The sequence below is a fragment of the Eschrichtius robustus genome, chromosome X, assembly GCF_028021215.1.
Source record: "Eschrichtius robustus isolate mEscRob2 chromosome X, mEscRob2.pri, whole genome shotgun sequence".
NCBI classification, from domain to species: domain Eukaryota; kingdom Metazoa; phylum Chordata; class Mammalia; order Artiodactyla; family Eschrichtiidae; genus Eschrichtius; species Eschrichtius robustus.
In genome coordinates, this window is record NC_090845.1 from 25,528,202 (window position 1) to 25,545,063 (window position 16,862).

Sequence of the window (16,862 nt, forward strand, 5' to 3'; positions counted from 1 at the left end):
AGGAATGTTTCCCAACTCATTTTATAAGGCCAATATTATCCTGATACTACACTAGGCAAATACAGTGAAATAAAACTGCAGACCAATTCTTTCACATGAATGTAGATGTGGAAATCCTCAATAAATTAGTAAATTTAACGATGTATGAAATTAATTATGCATCATGACAAAATGGGATTCATTCCAGGTATGCAAAACTAGTTCGACATTTAAAAATCAATCAATGTAAACAACCATATCATCAGGATAAAAAAAGAAAAAAACATGATTATAACAACCAACATGGAAAAAGCATTTGAAAAAATCCAACAACCATTCAAGATTAAAAAAGAAATCCTCAGCAAGTTATCAATAGAGGCTATCTAGTACCATTTGGTAAAGAGCATCTTAAAAAAAACTACAGCTAACATCACATTTAATAGTGAAAGACTGAATACTTTCACTCTCATATCAGAAACAAGGCAAGGTGGTCTGCTCCCACCACTCGATTAAATATAGCGCTAGAAAGTCTTGCCACTAAAACGTGTTAAGAAAAATAAATAATACACATACGTATTGGAAAGAAGAATTAAAATTATACCAATTTGCAGAAGGTATCATTGTCTGTATTGAAAATTCCAAGCAATCTACTAAAAATCCTCCTAGAACAGAATTACTTCAGCAAGGTTGCAGGATACAAGATCAAACATAAAAACAATCATATTTCTATATACTAAATATGAATCTGTGTAAACCAATATAAAATTTCCCAATTTTTTAGAAATATGTTAAATTACAGGTCCAAGATCAATAGAACTAAAGCAGGTTAAATTAAAATAGATATTCATATGGGTACATCATACTTAAACTAAGAGCCAAAGAATAAAACACAAAAGTGCCAGAGAAATAAAGATGAATTGCCTACCTGGGAATGATGATTAAAATAATGCCTGCCTTCTCAAGAGTATCCTTGGAGATCCGGAGGAAATAGGGGCAGCATTTTTCCAACGCTGAAAGAAAAATACAGCTGTCAATCCAGAATTCTATATCTGTCAAAATTATCCTTCCAAACTGAGAATGAAATAAGACACATTCACACAATCAAATCTGAGACCATTTGTTGCTGGACAACCTGTAATACACGTAATACTAAAGCAGGGCTTCAGGCTGAAGGGAAAAGGACACATCATGGAAATTAAAAACTACAAGGAGTGAAGAGTACTGGAGAGGGAAAATACGTGGATAAATATGACAACTTTTCTCTATTTTTGAAATACATCTCTATGAAGCAAAAGTGGTAAACAGTATTGTATATGTAAAATATATGACAAGAATATATTTGTCATACAGGAAATGTGACAAAGGAAAGGAAAAGGATTAAAGGGAATAAAGTATTGTGAGGATACATGCACGTAGAGTGGTACTATCATAACTCTGAATAGACCAGGATAAGGTAGACATTCATATGCCAATCCCTAGAGCAACAATTAATAAACATGGTATAGATAGTAATCTGGTTACTATAGTTGTATAATGAATTCCTCAAAAATTTATCTTTTATAATATGCTCATTATTTACTGTTTGTTTCCCACTAGATTGAACCTCAGTAAGTACCACCAACACATAGCTTGTACCTGGCATATGTTGGAAACTGAAGAAGAATTTATTGAATCAGTGAAATATTTAAATTGAAATAAATTATGTGAAATGACAAGGGAAAAGATGCACTCTTTTGGAAGATCATTTGCCTTCACAAAACCTGTTTACTTTATGGGCATATAGATTATATCAATTTCCTATAAAAAAAATCTACAGATCCAAAAGTATTTCAATAACTAGTGTTTGTAAGATAAACACTTCCAGTAATGGCACACCAGTCTTTTTAGCCAAACCATCCTGCTGAGAAAAATTAGGAAAGCTGGAAGATATTAAGCATATTGTTTGAAGGTACCACAAACCCAAGGAAGCAAGCATTTGAAGAGACTGAATCTCAGAAGAGAAGCCTTTGTCGTGAGATCCACCCAAATTTGCTACTGCTTTGCTCTTGAAGGCTTTTGCTGATTCCAAAGATGCGACTGAGGATCCAAGGTACTAAAGAGAAAGTTGGAGCTAAGCAGCTAAGCAGTTGAACAGAATTCCAGCACTCTCAACCAACTCAGGGGGAACAGATTGGACGTGACAGTGCTCCAGGACTTGACTTGCACCAGGAGAGGCTCTGGCAAACAAACCAGGGGGTATTTGGCACCCCCAAGGGGCTATACCCTATATGTCAATATGAACCTAAAATAGAAACCTCCACACAAAACCTGAGATCCAGCTTCAAAAGGACTCAATCTCTGATCTCTGATTGTGATGAGATGAATAACCCACACCCTAACTGCCTCTCAAAAACAAAAGCAAATGCTCACTTAAAAAAAAGATTAAATCACTCAGAAACTTCAGTTATTTCTCTAGTATTTCATACAGAAAATCTAGCCTGCAATCGAAAGAAACTACACATGCAAAAAGTGAATGGGAAGGAAAAGAACAACTTACCAGGTGTGGGATCCATTTTCTCCACTTACTGAGGATGTTAGGACAGAGAGAACTAAGACTTGGTTACACCATGGAACTTAGAGCAACGGTGAGATACCGCTACATACTTATTAGATGGGCAGCAATGAAAAACACTGACCATAACAAATGATGGCAAGGAAATAGAGCAAATGTGACCCTCATGCAGTGACGATGGGGAGTACAACGGTATATTTACATTGCATAGCACTTTGACATATTCTAAGATAACTGAAATGTACAACTAGCATGTAATCCAGCCATTCTGTTCCTTGAAGTTTTTCCAAGAAAAAATGGAATTAAATCTCCATACAAAAAAGTCCTACAAGAATGTCTATAAAATGGGAAAGAGTGGAAGGCTTGGGCAGGATCAGAGAGGAGAAATATAAGGTTCACAAGGAACCTCTGACAATATAATAGCATAAACAAAGTTATGCTAATATTTTGAAATTACCTGAAATTCCAAGAAATAATCAGCTTAACAAAAAAGAAAAAGAAAATTTAGAAAATCTCAACAATTCTGTATCTATTTAATAAACTGCATCTGTAATTAAATCCTTCCTACCAGTGACTCTACATGCTGGTGACTGAAGACCTGATCTTTTCCATATAATGAAAAACACCACTCATCTTCCACAGTCTTGTCTAGAGAACAGAAATAGTAAAAATACTTCTCAATTGTCTTATGAGACTGCTATAAAATTTACACCAAAATGACACAGATATTAGAAGAAAGGAAAATCAATGGTTTATGGCAGAGAACCAGAGAAATGGAACACTACCTTTCCAGTGCTGAAAGAAAAATAAAACTTTCAACCCAGAATTCCATATGCAGAAAAATTAGGCTTCCATAATATATATAATTACATGGATAAACATATGATTATTTTCTTAGTTCTTTAACTAATAACTGACTAGAACTACTCTACTCCAGCCAAACACCACAGAAAAAACTGAGACTCCATCTTTACTCTCACCACCAAAGGTCCACTCTCACCAGGTTGTAACCATTTAACCCAAACCATCTATCCAGTGGTGTCCAAGGCTCGAGTAGGGAGCTGGGACTTTCATACTTGCTGAGTGGTAAAGAACATGTCTGTTTTCCACCACACCACAGTGTCAATGGAGAGTGTGTGAGAAATCTGGACTTCCACTTCCTGGGAATTAATGAGATGCTGCTCTCTTCTTTACTGGGGTGCTGTCAGAGGAGGCTTAGTAGAGAAGAATGACTTTCACCACAGCCCATGCTAAAGAAGTCACTCTGCATGGTGTTAGTGGAGTCTACATGAGGAGCTGTAACCTGACACTCTCATTCCTCCTATCAGGGAGGAACTAGTGGAGGCCTAGTGAGGAGTCAACACTCCCAATCCCACCCAGAAGTAACCAGGAACATCCTCCACTTTTGAGTCAGTGGAGGTTAAGGGTGGAACACAGACTTCTACAATCACCTGGCAATAGAGGCAGTGCCTTCACCTTTTCCCTCATGGTGTAATATCAAAGGAAATAATAACTGATCTTGAAGGAAGAAAAAGAGAAATTACCTATTCAAGACAATGGAGAGGAAATAAGTAGAGGTAAAAAGCAAAAACAAAAAACACAAAGACTCAGGGACCTGTGGGTCAATAACAAATGTTCTAACGATCCTGTCATTGGTATCCCACAAAGAGTGAATAAAAGTGTGGGAATGAAAGAGTACTCTAAAAAATAATGCCTAAAGCGTTCTCAATTTTTCAAAAGACAGGAATCTATTAATCTACAGATTCAAGAAGCTTAGCAAATCTCTATCAGGATAAATCTGAAGACATCCATACCAAGACACATCATACTCAAACTTCTGAAAAATCAAGAACAACAACAACAAAAATTCTGGCAAGCAGCAAGAGAGAAACAACACCTTACCTATAGAGAAAAAACATTCAAATTAAGTATAATTTATCACCAGAAACCAGGTGAGCCAGAATCAATCAGCACATTTTTCAAGTGCTGAAAGTAAAGAACTGTCAACTCAGAATCCTGTAACCAGCAAAAATATCCTCAGGACTGAAGTGAAAAACAAAACATTCTCAGATGAAGGAATACTAACAGAACTGATTACCAGCAAAATACCCTAAAAGAATGGCAAAAGGAAGTTTTCTAAATATAAAGGAATGATAAAAGAAGTAATCTTAGAACATCAAAAAAGAAGAAAGACCAAGGTTAGAAAATACACAGATGACTACAATAAACTTTCTTACTTCTTCTGAGTTTTCTGAATTAGGTTTTCAGTTGAAGCAAAAGTTATAACACTGTCTGATATGGATCTCAAAGTATGTAGAGGAAATATTTAAGACAATTACATTAAAAATAAGAGGAGAATAAAAGGGACATAATAGGAGTGAAGATTTCTACACCTCACTATGGGTGGTAAAACGATAACAGTAGATTTTCATAGTCATAGATAGGTGGATAGAGAGATAGTGAGAGAAAGAGAGAGAGAGAGATTAGGAAGATAGGTAGCAGATATATAAGATTATCTAGAGTAATCAGTAAAAGAGATACACTCAAATACACTCTAAATATATCAAATTTGAATTCTAAAAAACCTGTTCAAGTACCTATAGTAAGGCAGACAGACAGAAGGAAACAGAAAAATTAAGATAGGGAAAACAAACAGAAAGAAAATAATGACACACTTAGGTCCTAAAATATAGATGATAATATTAAATGAAAATGGCTTACACACACTAACTAAAATACAGATATTGGCTGAGTGAATTTTGTTTTAAAAAGAAGACAACTATTTTCTGTCTACAGCAAACTCATTTTAAATATGATATAGGGGGCTTCCCCAGTGGCGCAGTGGTTAAGAATCTGCCTGCCAATGCAAGGGACACAGGTTGGAGCCCTGGTCCAGGAAGATCCCACATGCCGTGGAGCAACTAAGCCCATGCGCCACAACTACTGAGCCCGCGTGCCACAACTACTGAAGCCCGCGCGCCTAGGGCCCATGCTCCGCAACAAGAGAAGCCACCGCAATGAGAAGCCCGCACACCGCAACGAGGAGTAGCCCCCGCTCGCCGCAACTAGAGAAAGCCCGCGTGCAGCAACGAAGACCTAACGCAACCAAAAATAAATAATAAATGAAATAAATAAATTTATTTAAACAAAAATAAATATGATATAGGCAGTTTGAAAGCAAAGGATGGGAAAAGATACATCATGCCAACAATAATCAAAAGAAAGTACGAAAGGCAATATGAATATCAGATACAGCAGAATTCGGAGCAAAGAAAATTAGCAGAGACAGAAATGGACAACATATAATGACAAATGCTCAGTCCAAGAAGAAGATACAGTAATCCTAAATGTGTATGTACTCAACAAACAGAGCTATAAAATATCAGAAGCAAAACTGATAAAACTGAAAGGAGAAATAGATGAATCCACAATTATTGCTGGAAATTTCAACCCCCCTCTCAATAATTGATAGAAGAATTATACAGATTCAGCAAAGATACAGAAGAAATCAACAGTAACATTAACCAACAGGAGCTAATCAATATTTACAGAAGACTGCACCCAACAACAAGGGAATGCAAATTCTTTTCAAGTGTTCACGGAACATATACCAAGTTAGACCATATCTTGGGGCATGAAAGAAAGCTCAACAAACTTAAAATAATTAAAATCCTAAGAGTATGTTCTCTTACCACTAGGGAATCAAAAAGGAAATTAATAAGATAAACATAACAGGAAAATCTTCGAAAATCTGCAAACAAAACAGCACGCTTGAAAAAAATGCATGGGTCAAAGAGGAAGTATCAAGGAAAAAAAATTTAAATCACTGAAATAGATGAAAAAGAGAATACAATATATCAAAATTTAAGATAGAAAGACAGCAAATAAAAGAGGAGGAAACACTTCGCAATTCATTTAATGAAGATAATATCACCATGATATCAAAATCAGACAAAGAAGTACAAAAAAAAAAGAAAAAAAAACCCCACAGAGTAATATCCCTTGAATACAGACACGAAATCCTTAATACAATATTAGCAAACAGAACTCAGCAATATAGAAAAAGATTTATGCACCACTAACAAGTGAGTTTAATTCCAGGCATCCAAGGCTGGTTCAGTATTTGAAAACCAAGCAATGTAATTAACATGCAAAGGAATGAAAATGAACATATATCAATTAATGAAGGAAAAACTATTAACCAAAATCAATACTCATTCAAGGTAAAAACTCATAGGAATAGGGATAGAGAGAAACCTCTTAACTTGATACAGAGCATATACAAAAGATCTAATGGTTAAAAACTATGCATTATGGTTAAAAACTGAACGCTTTCCTGCTAAGTTCAGGAATAAGGCAAGTATGTCCACTTTTATGACTTTTATTCAAAATAGTGCTGGAATGTGAGTCAGGGCAATAAGGCAAGAAAAGGAAATAAAAGACATATAAACCTAAAAGAAAGAAAGAAAGTTATTGCTACTTGCAGATGACATTATGTCTACATAAAAAATTCCAAGGAATTTATAAAAATTCCTTAAGTAAGTGACATCAGCAAGGATACAGGATACAAGATGAACATACAAGCTCAATTGTATTTCTACATACTAACAGTGATCATGTGAACACTGAAATAAAAAATACAATACAATTTACAATTGCTTCAAAAATTACTTAGAAGTAAACCTAACAAAATATGTATAGGCCTTCTATGTTAAAAACTATACAACACTGATGAAAGAAATCAAAGAATATCTAAATAAATTTAAAAACATACCATGCTCATGGATTGGAAGAGTTAACATTTAGTAAAGATTTAAATTTTCCCCACACAAGTTTAACATAATTCGCAAGTAAATCTTAACAATATATTTTGTAGATATTAACAGGATTGTTGTAAAATTGAGATAAACAGAGAATGGAACTAGAACACCTAAAAATTTTTTGAAATAGTAGAATAAAGTTAGAGGAATCACTCCACCCAATTTCAAGATGTATTATGTAACTACAATATTCAAGACAGTGTGGTATTACGAGAGAGAGAGAGACAGAGACAGACACATAGATCAATGAACCAGAAAGGAAACCTATAAACAGCCCCATGCAGTATGGGCAATTTATTTTTGAAAAAGCTGCAAAAGCAATTCAATTAAGAAATAATAGTCTTTTCAAAAATTGTGCTACAGTAATTGGTTATCCATAGGCCAAAAACTGAGCCTCAATCTAAACTTCACACCTCATACCAAAAAAAAAAAAAAAAAAAAACTTCAACTAAAAATGTATCATAGATCTAAGTGTAAAACAAAACCTGTAAAACTTACAGAAAAGAAATAAGATATAAACATTCAGGTCCGAGGGCTAAGCAAAGAGCCGACAGATTTGACACCATATGTACAATCCATACAAGGGAAAATTAACAAATTAGACTTTGTCAAAATTAAAAACTTTTGCTATGCTACCAGTTTTATCTTCTGTTAAGCAACTGGGGCCAGCAAGTTACATACTGGGATAAATTATTTATAAGCCACGTATCTGACAAAGGATGAGTATCTATAACATATAAAGAACTCTTAAAACACAAATTTTTAAAAATCCAACTGTAAAATGGTCAAAAGAAACAAGGAGAAATTTCACCAAAGAGGATATACATATGGCAAGTAATCACATGAAAATATGTTTAACATCAAAGCCATTAGGCAAATGCAAATTAAAATCACAATGAGATTTCACTACATTTATTAGAAAGGCTAAAACAAAAAGATAGTTGCACCATAAAATGCTGGCAAGGATGCAAACTCATACACTGCTTGTTGTAACGTAAAACGCAGTCAACTCTGAAAAAGTTCGGCAATTTCTTAAAAAACTGAACATGCAACTACCATATGACACAGAAATTGTACTTTTGGTTATTTATCCCAGAGAAATGAAGACTCATGTTCACAAAGAAACACGTACTGAAATGTTTATCACAGTTCTTTCTGTAAAAACCAAAAATTGGAAATGCTCAGATGACTTTAAAAGAGTGAATGATTAAACAAAATGTGGTATACATCCATACCATTCTCCTCAGCAATAAAAACAAAAAATTACTCATATACTCGACAACCTTGATAAATCTCCAGATAATTATGCTGAGTGAGAAAAGCCAATCTGAAAGGTCACATAAAGAACGATTCTACTTATAAAATATTCATTAAATGAAAAATTATAGAAATGAAGAACAGATTAGTAGTTGCCAGAAGGCAGGGATGGACAAAGGGACAAGGGGGGCTTGCCTATGAAAGGATTCTTGTGGTGTTTGAAATGTTCTGTATCTTGACTGTATGAATGGTAATATCCTGGTTGAGATATTATACATAGTTTTGTAAGATGTTAAAATTGGGGGAAAATGGGTACTGGAATATCTCTATATTATTTCTTACAACTACAAATAAATGTATAATTACCTCAAAATAGAAACTTAAATTACTATTGTTTATAGTCTTGATATTAAGTTGGAACTAACTGGCTATGGGAGAAAAAAAACACCTGTTAACTAAAACTTATTTCAAAAAATAATTTTGGGGAAGACACCTGCTTCTTGTAATAGTCAACTAGCCCCAATATCCTGCTGAGAAATACTGGGAAAGCTGGAAATATATGAAAGACAGGTCTTCAAGGTATTACAAACTCAAGGAAGTAAGCATGGAAGGGACAGGATTTCAAGGAAGAAGAAAAGCCAAGGTACTGAGCTCTAAATTTGGTACCACCTTCCCCCACAAAGTGTTTGCTAATCTAAAAGAGGTGATTGAACACTCAAGATGTTAAGCAGGAAGAAGAGGCTGAGAACTAAGCACGTGAACAGGTCTTCGGGCACTCTCACCATCTCAGGGGACACGCACTGAGCTCAGGGCCCAGCAAGGCAGAAGGCTAATGAAACAAAACAAACCTCATGGATTCTTCTGGCATCCCTGAGGGGCTATGCCCTAAATGTCTATATGAACCAGAAATGGAAAACATCTCATAAGCCTGAAGACCCAGTTTCAAAAGGTCTCAAGGTCAAAAGGAACTTCCTGCAGGTAACTGCCTCTGCATAGTGAAAGAAATGCTCCCTGGAGAAAGAAAAATATCACCCAGAGCCTATAATTATCTCTCTAGTATTTCACACAGAGAATCCAGCAAGCAATAAAAGTAACCACACCTGCAAAATATAAATGGAAAGGATTAACATCAGACCTTTGACCTGTTTTCTCCATCTACTAGGGATGGCTGGGACAGCAAGATAACTTGGTTACACTCAGGAAATTCAGAGTGACAATGAGATGCCACCGCACACCTATCAGAAGGGCTTCGGTTTAAAATACTGCCCATAACAAGTGCTGGCAAGAATGTAGAGCAACTGAGACACTCACACCACTGGGGGGGTATAAAATAGTATAATCATGTTGCAAAATATTTTGTCACATTGTAAAATCACTTTAATATAGCCCTAATCATATGATCTAGCAACCCATTCTTTCAAGTTTATCCCCCCAAAATGGAAGTATATGACCATATAAAGATCTGTACGAGAATGCGCATAGCAAGAGATGAGGGGGAGTGTTTGGGCAGGATCATCGGGGAGAATATGAATGTGCCACAAGGAAAGGTGAGTGAGACAGATATTTACATTACCTTGATTGTGTTGACTGTTTCACAAATATATACATATCTCAAAATATATACTGTTTATTTTAAAGTTGTGCAGTGTATTTTAAATCCATTATACCTCAGTACCAAGTTGTTAAAATATATACGATGCACCAAAATATCTGTCTAAAGGAAATTTTATACCATTAATTGCACAAGTGGAAATGCTGAAATTTTTAAATCTGATAATCTACCTCAAGAAATTGGGGAAAAAAAGTAACTTACTATGAATAATAAAGACATGAAACAACAAAATTAAGATCAATTAGTGAAATTTTAATGATCACAAAGAGAAGACTAACAAATCCTGAAGTTGTTTTTAAATAGAATAAAATAGTTAACTTGATTGTGTTAATCATTTCACAATCGATATCAAATAATCATGTTGTATGCCTTAAATATATACAATTTTTGTCAATTATATCTCAATAAATCTGGAAAAAAATTTAAAGATTCCTTGCAAGACTTATCAAGAAAAATAAAAGACACATGTTATCAATACCATAAATGAAAAAGAGATCATCACTACAGATCCTGGAGACAAATACAGAATATTATTTTAAAATTTATGCTAATAAATTTGAAATTATATGAAATGAAATAAATTTTTTAATCTTAGGAAATCTCAATAGTTCTATGATTATTAAATAAATTGTGTCTATAATGAATTCCTACAAATAAATTCCATGTCCTAGTGTCTGAATTCCTGATATTTTCCATATGAGAAAGAAATAATCTTGTACAAACTCTCTCACAAAAGAGAAAAACACTCCTCAAAATGTTCTAGAAGACCCTTATAAATTTTACACCAAACTGAAGATATTATAAGAAAGTAAAATATAAGGTTTATATCCCACGTGACCAAATGCAGAAAACAACAGTAACTTATGTTTGATAAATGGAATCAAAAATGTATCACTATAAAACACAATGTACCAATTGATGTTAATCCAAGAATGAATTCTTGTTGGTTTAGCATTTTAAAATCAAACCACTTGAAAGAAAAAAAAGGAAGAAAATCATGTACTTTCGCAGTAGATACAGAGAAACCATTTGACATAATTTACCACCCATATAAGACTAAAAACAAACAAACAAAACCCCAAACCCCCAAACTGAGAACAATGCAGCAAACACCATACTTAGCAATGAAATACCGAAAAACTGCCTCCTGAGATCAGAAAGGGTACAAGAAATGTCTACTGTCACTAGTTCTATTGAATGTTTTATGGCGATCCTCACCAGGGCAACACAGGAAAGGAAGAAACGGAACCATCATTGTTTACAGATTGTGTTGATGTTCCCAGACTATCTAAAAGCAATCTGTAGCTAATGTATTAAAATTAATAAAAGATTTAGCAAGATTGATGAATATCATACGGTGAAAAAAACACACTTTTCCAATAAAAACAATTCTTAATGAACTTTTTATACAAATCATTAAAAATGGCACAAAAACTCCACAGGACAAGGTTATATTTTTAAGGCTTTTCCTATATACTTATCAGATAAACTATGAGAAGTCACCATAATCCTCATCACTGTTATCACCATCTCTGATATCATGGTAACAAAAGCAGCTAAATATAAGATAAACTTTATAATACACTTGACTTTTAATGCCAGTGGAACTCTTTTCTAATTCTCCTATTTTAAAGAATAACTTCTTATCCTGTTGTGATAAGAAACAGGAAAAAGGGGGAAACACAAAACACATGCCATCTTGAGTCTATTTATTTGATTTATCACTTATTAATTACATATATACTGTGTGCTCAGTGAAAAAAATCTTGAAAAATCCAGACTCATATTCCCTCTCAGAAGTAATCATGATTAGAAATGAGGTGTATATATTAACAGATATACACATAAATATGTATTTACATAAAGAATATATTTATAAATTTTGCACACATCTGAAGGTAATTTATAATTTGCTTTCTTTTTTTAGCAATTTATCTTGAACATTTCTTCCATAAGTATGTATAGCTCAACCTAATTGGTTGAAAAAGCTGCACAGTACTCTTGATATGGACAAAGCATAATATATTCCGAAATAGAAGCTGTGCCTTTTTTGTACACATACTTTAATGCACATGTATGAATAACAGTGTCAGATGCAGGACTAGAAGGGAAATTACTATGTAAAAGTATAGGTAAATTTAAAACTGGTAAAAAATGCCAAATTACTATCAAAAAGCCTGTGTAATTTTATACCCCTTCAATAAGCTGATATCAAGACAAAAAAGTACCTGGTTATGCATTTAACTTGCACAAAGTATTAAGCAAATTTAATAGAGTAATTGCCAATTTATATTTAGTTTGTATATATACTTAGATGCAATTGCTAAGTCCATTTATTAACCTATCATTATATAATTATTTGAAATGGCAAAATTATATATTAAGCCTACAGATATTCTTATGCATATCTCCTCATTATTTTCTTTATATTCTATATATTGTTTGTTACTGATTCGTTGTGATATTTACCGTATTTCTATAAATAGCTACTAATATAGATTATGTTTTGCCAAAACAATGGTATTATATATTATATAATAACTATAGATATAAACTATTTTGCAATAGGCAAAACGAGTGTCACTTCATCATTATTTATCAAAAGATTTTGACTGTTCTCATTCAATTTCTCATCTAAGTAACAAGTAATACCAGATTAGCAATAATAACAAATCATTTTGATATTTTGTTTGGGAATGTGCTTTAATTTATTTTAATTTGTGTAAAATATATACAGATTGCTTTACAAATTAAATATAAAAGAAAACTTTTGATTTGGAGCTTTTGTTGTTTGACATAAACAGCTATATTTTTTGTTTTTGCTTTGCTTTATTGCTAGTGTCAAATAAATTATCATTTTATTTACACAAATGGAATAATTTGGATTGACATAAAAGCTATTAAAGTTTTTGACGTAAAAACTATTGAATGTTTACTTTTATTAGTAAGCATTATATTTGACACCTATACCAAATATAAATAATATTAATGAAGTGAACAAAAACTTCTGGGAAACTTCCCACCAAAAACTTCTGGGAAATAAATATACACGACTAATCCATGAACAATGATTTTAATTATGGCTATCTTCTCAACAGGATCCATGGAGAACCAGAAAAATGGAGCTGACTCTTCAATGATGAAAGAAAAGATACAATTTTAAACTCAGAACCATGAAAGCAGTTTCTAAGCCACATCTTTTTGGTTCAGGGGCTTAAGTGTACAACATTTGACCAATAAGTGTCTTATACCAACCAGGGGAGGACCCCTAAGAAGCCAGGCTAAAAGATAAAAAAGATGGGGGAAAACATGAGCAAAGATATCAGAAGATTCACACTGCAGTGGAAACAGAATTCATATGATCAGTCCAGGCTTGTCACCAAACAAACAAACAACAGCAACAGCAAGCCAGGTGGGAGAATCAGTCTCCAGATTTCCTACATTATATTATTTAACATGCCTAATTTTTAACAACAACAAAAACTAGAGACATGCAAAGAAAATTTGTTGTTACAAGTCCTGCAATATAAGAAATTCTAAAGGAAGCTTTGCAACATGAAAGGAGTGACACCAGACAGCAGTCAAAATCCACATGGAAGAATCAAAGATCTCCAGTGAAAGTAATTATGTAAGTAATAACAATATAAAGTATAATTAAATAATGATGTTTCTTTCTTAGCATAACTTATTAAAAGGCAACTTCACAAAATAATATCTATAAAATTGTATTTTAGTCATGTAACATATACATATGTAATATATTTGACAATAAGAACACAAAAGAGGGAGCTGTGAATGAATCTATATTGGAGTAAGGAAATAACCACAGGGTAACACAAATTCACAGGAAGAAGTGAAAAGATTCAGAAATAGTACGTAGGAAGTTTAATATAAAATGAAATCTATAAATATAATTTATTCTCCTTTCCTCTAGCTTTTTCAACAGAAATAAGATTACATAAAACAATTATTACATTATATAACAATGTATTGTTGGGTGTATAACATACATAAACATAATATGTATAACAATAATAGCACAAAAATGAGGGAGTTATAAGAATAAATGTTCTACTTTGTGTAAATTTTGTGTAAATAAGAAGTAGATTCTAATAAGTTAAGATTTATATTATAAAATATAGAGATAGCACTAAGATAACAACCACAAAATATGGTTAAAATTGTTAAAGAAATTAAAATGTTACACAAAAGTTTTAATTAATAAAAGGGAATTAGTAAGTGAGAAACAGGGAAAAACAGTCATGAGCCATATAGAAAAAAAAATGTAGACATAAATAAAACCATACCAATAATAATATTAAATGTGAATGGATTAAGCGGTCTAAGTAAAGGAAAATATTGTCAGGCTAAATAAGAAAATAAGATGCAACTACATACTGTCTACATAGGACATACATTAGATCTAAAGTTGCAAACATGTTGAAAGTAAAAGAATAAAAAAGCATACCATACAAAGACCAACCATAAGAGAGCTGGAGTGGCTATATTAATATCAGACAAAATAAGACAAAACTGTTACTAGCTATTTTATAATGATAACAGAGTCAATCACAAAGATATAAAATTGTAAACGGATATACCCCTAACTACAGAGTCCCAAAATACTTCAAGCAAAAAACTGACAAAATTGAGAAGAAAAATAGACATTTCGACCATAATATTAGGAGATTTCAAAACTTTTCTTTGAATAATGAACAGAACTGGGCAAAAAAAATCAAAGAAGAAAATCAACAAGTACATACAAGATGTAGACAACACCACAAACAGCTAGACCTAGAAGATACCTATAAAATACTCCATCCAACAACTGCAGAATATACATTCTTTGCATTTACACATGGAACATTTCCAATGTAGACTATATACTAGACCATAGAACAAACTTCAGTAGTTTTAAAAGGACTGAAATAAAACAAAGTATATTCTCTGATGCAATGGACTGAAATTAAATGGCTATGTTTATTAGCTTGATTGTGGTGATAGTTTCATGGGTATATGCATATGTTCAAACCCATCAAATTGTATACATGAAATATGTGCAGTTTTTTTGTATATAAATTACACCTCAATAAAGCTGTTAGAAAAAAACAACCAATAGAAATTTGGAAATTTTAAAAATAAATGAAAATTAAACCACTCTGCACCACATAGACAATATATCATAGAAGAATTCAAATGGAAAGTCAGAAAATTAAAAAGACAACTGAGTTTTTAAGTAAAAATGTAAAACAGCATTTTGTATATAAAATATATAACTGCAAAATTCATTGTAATGGAAGCTCAAGATTTGTATATTTAACCGAATATAAAATTTACCTCATTTAAGAAAATTAAAGGAGAAAATGAACAATAATCAACATCAAGTTTTTAATAAAATATTTAAATAAAATGTGATAAAAAGACCACAAAGAAAAGGGGGAATCAGTGGAATTTTCCTGTTGTAATATTGCATCTGCATAAGTTGGTACCTTCTTAACACTAAGTAGACCAAGATGAGTAAAGGCTTCATATGCCAAACTCTAGAGTGACCAGTAAACATAATACAAAGTGGTATAGGTAACATTTGACTTACACTACTATAGCTTAAACAATTACGACAAAACATATCTTCTATAATATAATCCAAATTTACTTGTTTGCTTTCCACTAGACTATATACCTAGTGAAATCATGTAACTCCACCACATAATCCATATCTGGCACTTGCTGGGAACTAGAAAAACATTTAGGCAATCAATGAAAAAATTTAATTGGAGTACATTAAGCAAGTGAGGTCAGAAAAGATCTCTCTGTAAGATTATTTGCCTTAAAAGAAGTTTTTTTTCCTCTTATTGATATAAAGATTTGATTAGTAAGGTATAGGAGGAAAAATAACTATAAAAACTTATTCCAAAAAGAGTGGAAGATACTAAAGATATCATTATTTGAAAGCACTACAAATTCAAGGAGGCAAGCATTTGTTTGAAAAGACAAGATCTCAGAAGAGAAACCCAAGTGGTGAGACTCAAATCTGGTACCTCTTCTTTCAAGGTATACATATTCAAAGGGGTCCACTGAGAAGCCAAGATGCTAAGCAGGTAGTTTTAATTTAGAAAGCAAGCAGCTGAGTGGGGCTTCCCAGCAGTCTCCTCAGCTCAGGGGGCAAACTGGAGCTGAAGGTGCACCAAGGAGAAAGGCTTTGGATGACAACCCAGGGGTCCATTTGACATCCCTGAGAGGCTATGTCCTAAATGTCTGCATGAACTAGAAATAGAAAACCCCTCACAAAACCTGAGATCCAGCTTCCAAAGAACTAGTTCCCTGACTGCCATGAGATGAACTGCCCTCATGCTAGCTGCCTCGCAGAAACAAGAACAAATGCTCAATAGAGGAAGAAAAAATCATTCAGCCTCTAAGTACTTCAATGGTATTTCATACAGAAAATCTAGCATGTAATAACAAATAACCATACATGCAAAAGGACAAAGGGAAAGGAAAGGAGTAGCATCAGGCCTATGATCCATTTTCTCCATTTATAGGGAATATCTAGCAAAGAAAGAATAAAACCTTGTGCCTACCCATACAATTTATAGCTCCAGAGAGATACCACTGCACACCAATTAAAAACACTGACCAAAACAAG

General features: G+C 33.1%; 1 long non-coding RNA gene across 1 annotated transcript in view; it reads right to left on the reverse strand.

The window, feature by feature from the left end:
* Positions 1–901: 901 nt before the first annotated feature.
* The window catches only part of LOC137756609 (uncharacterized), a 95,741-nt gene continuing 79,780 nt past the window's right edge, over positions 902–16,862 (reverse strand). The window contains exon 3 of the long non-coding RNA XR_011072239.1: positions 902–989. This is a non-coding gene — a long non-coding RNA (uncharacterized lncRNA). The remainder of the gene's footprint in view (positions 990–16,862) is intronic.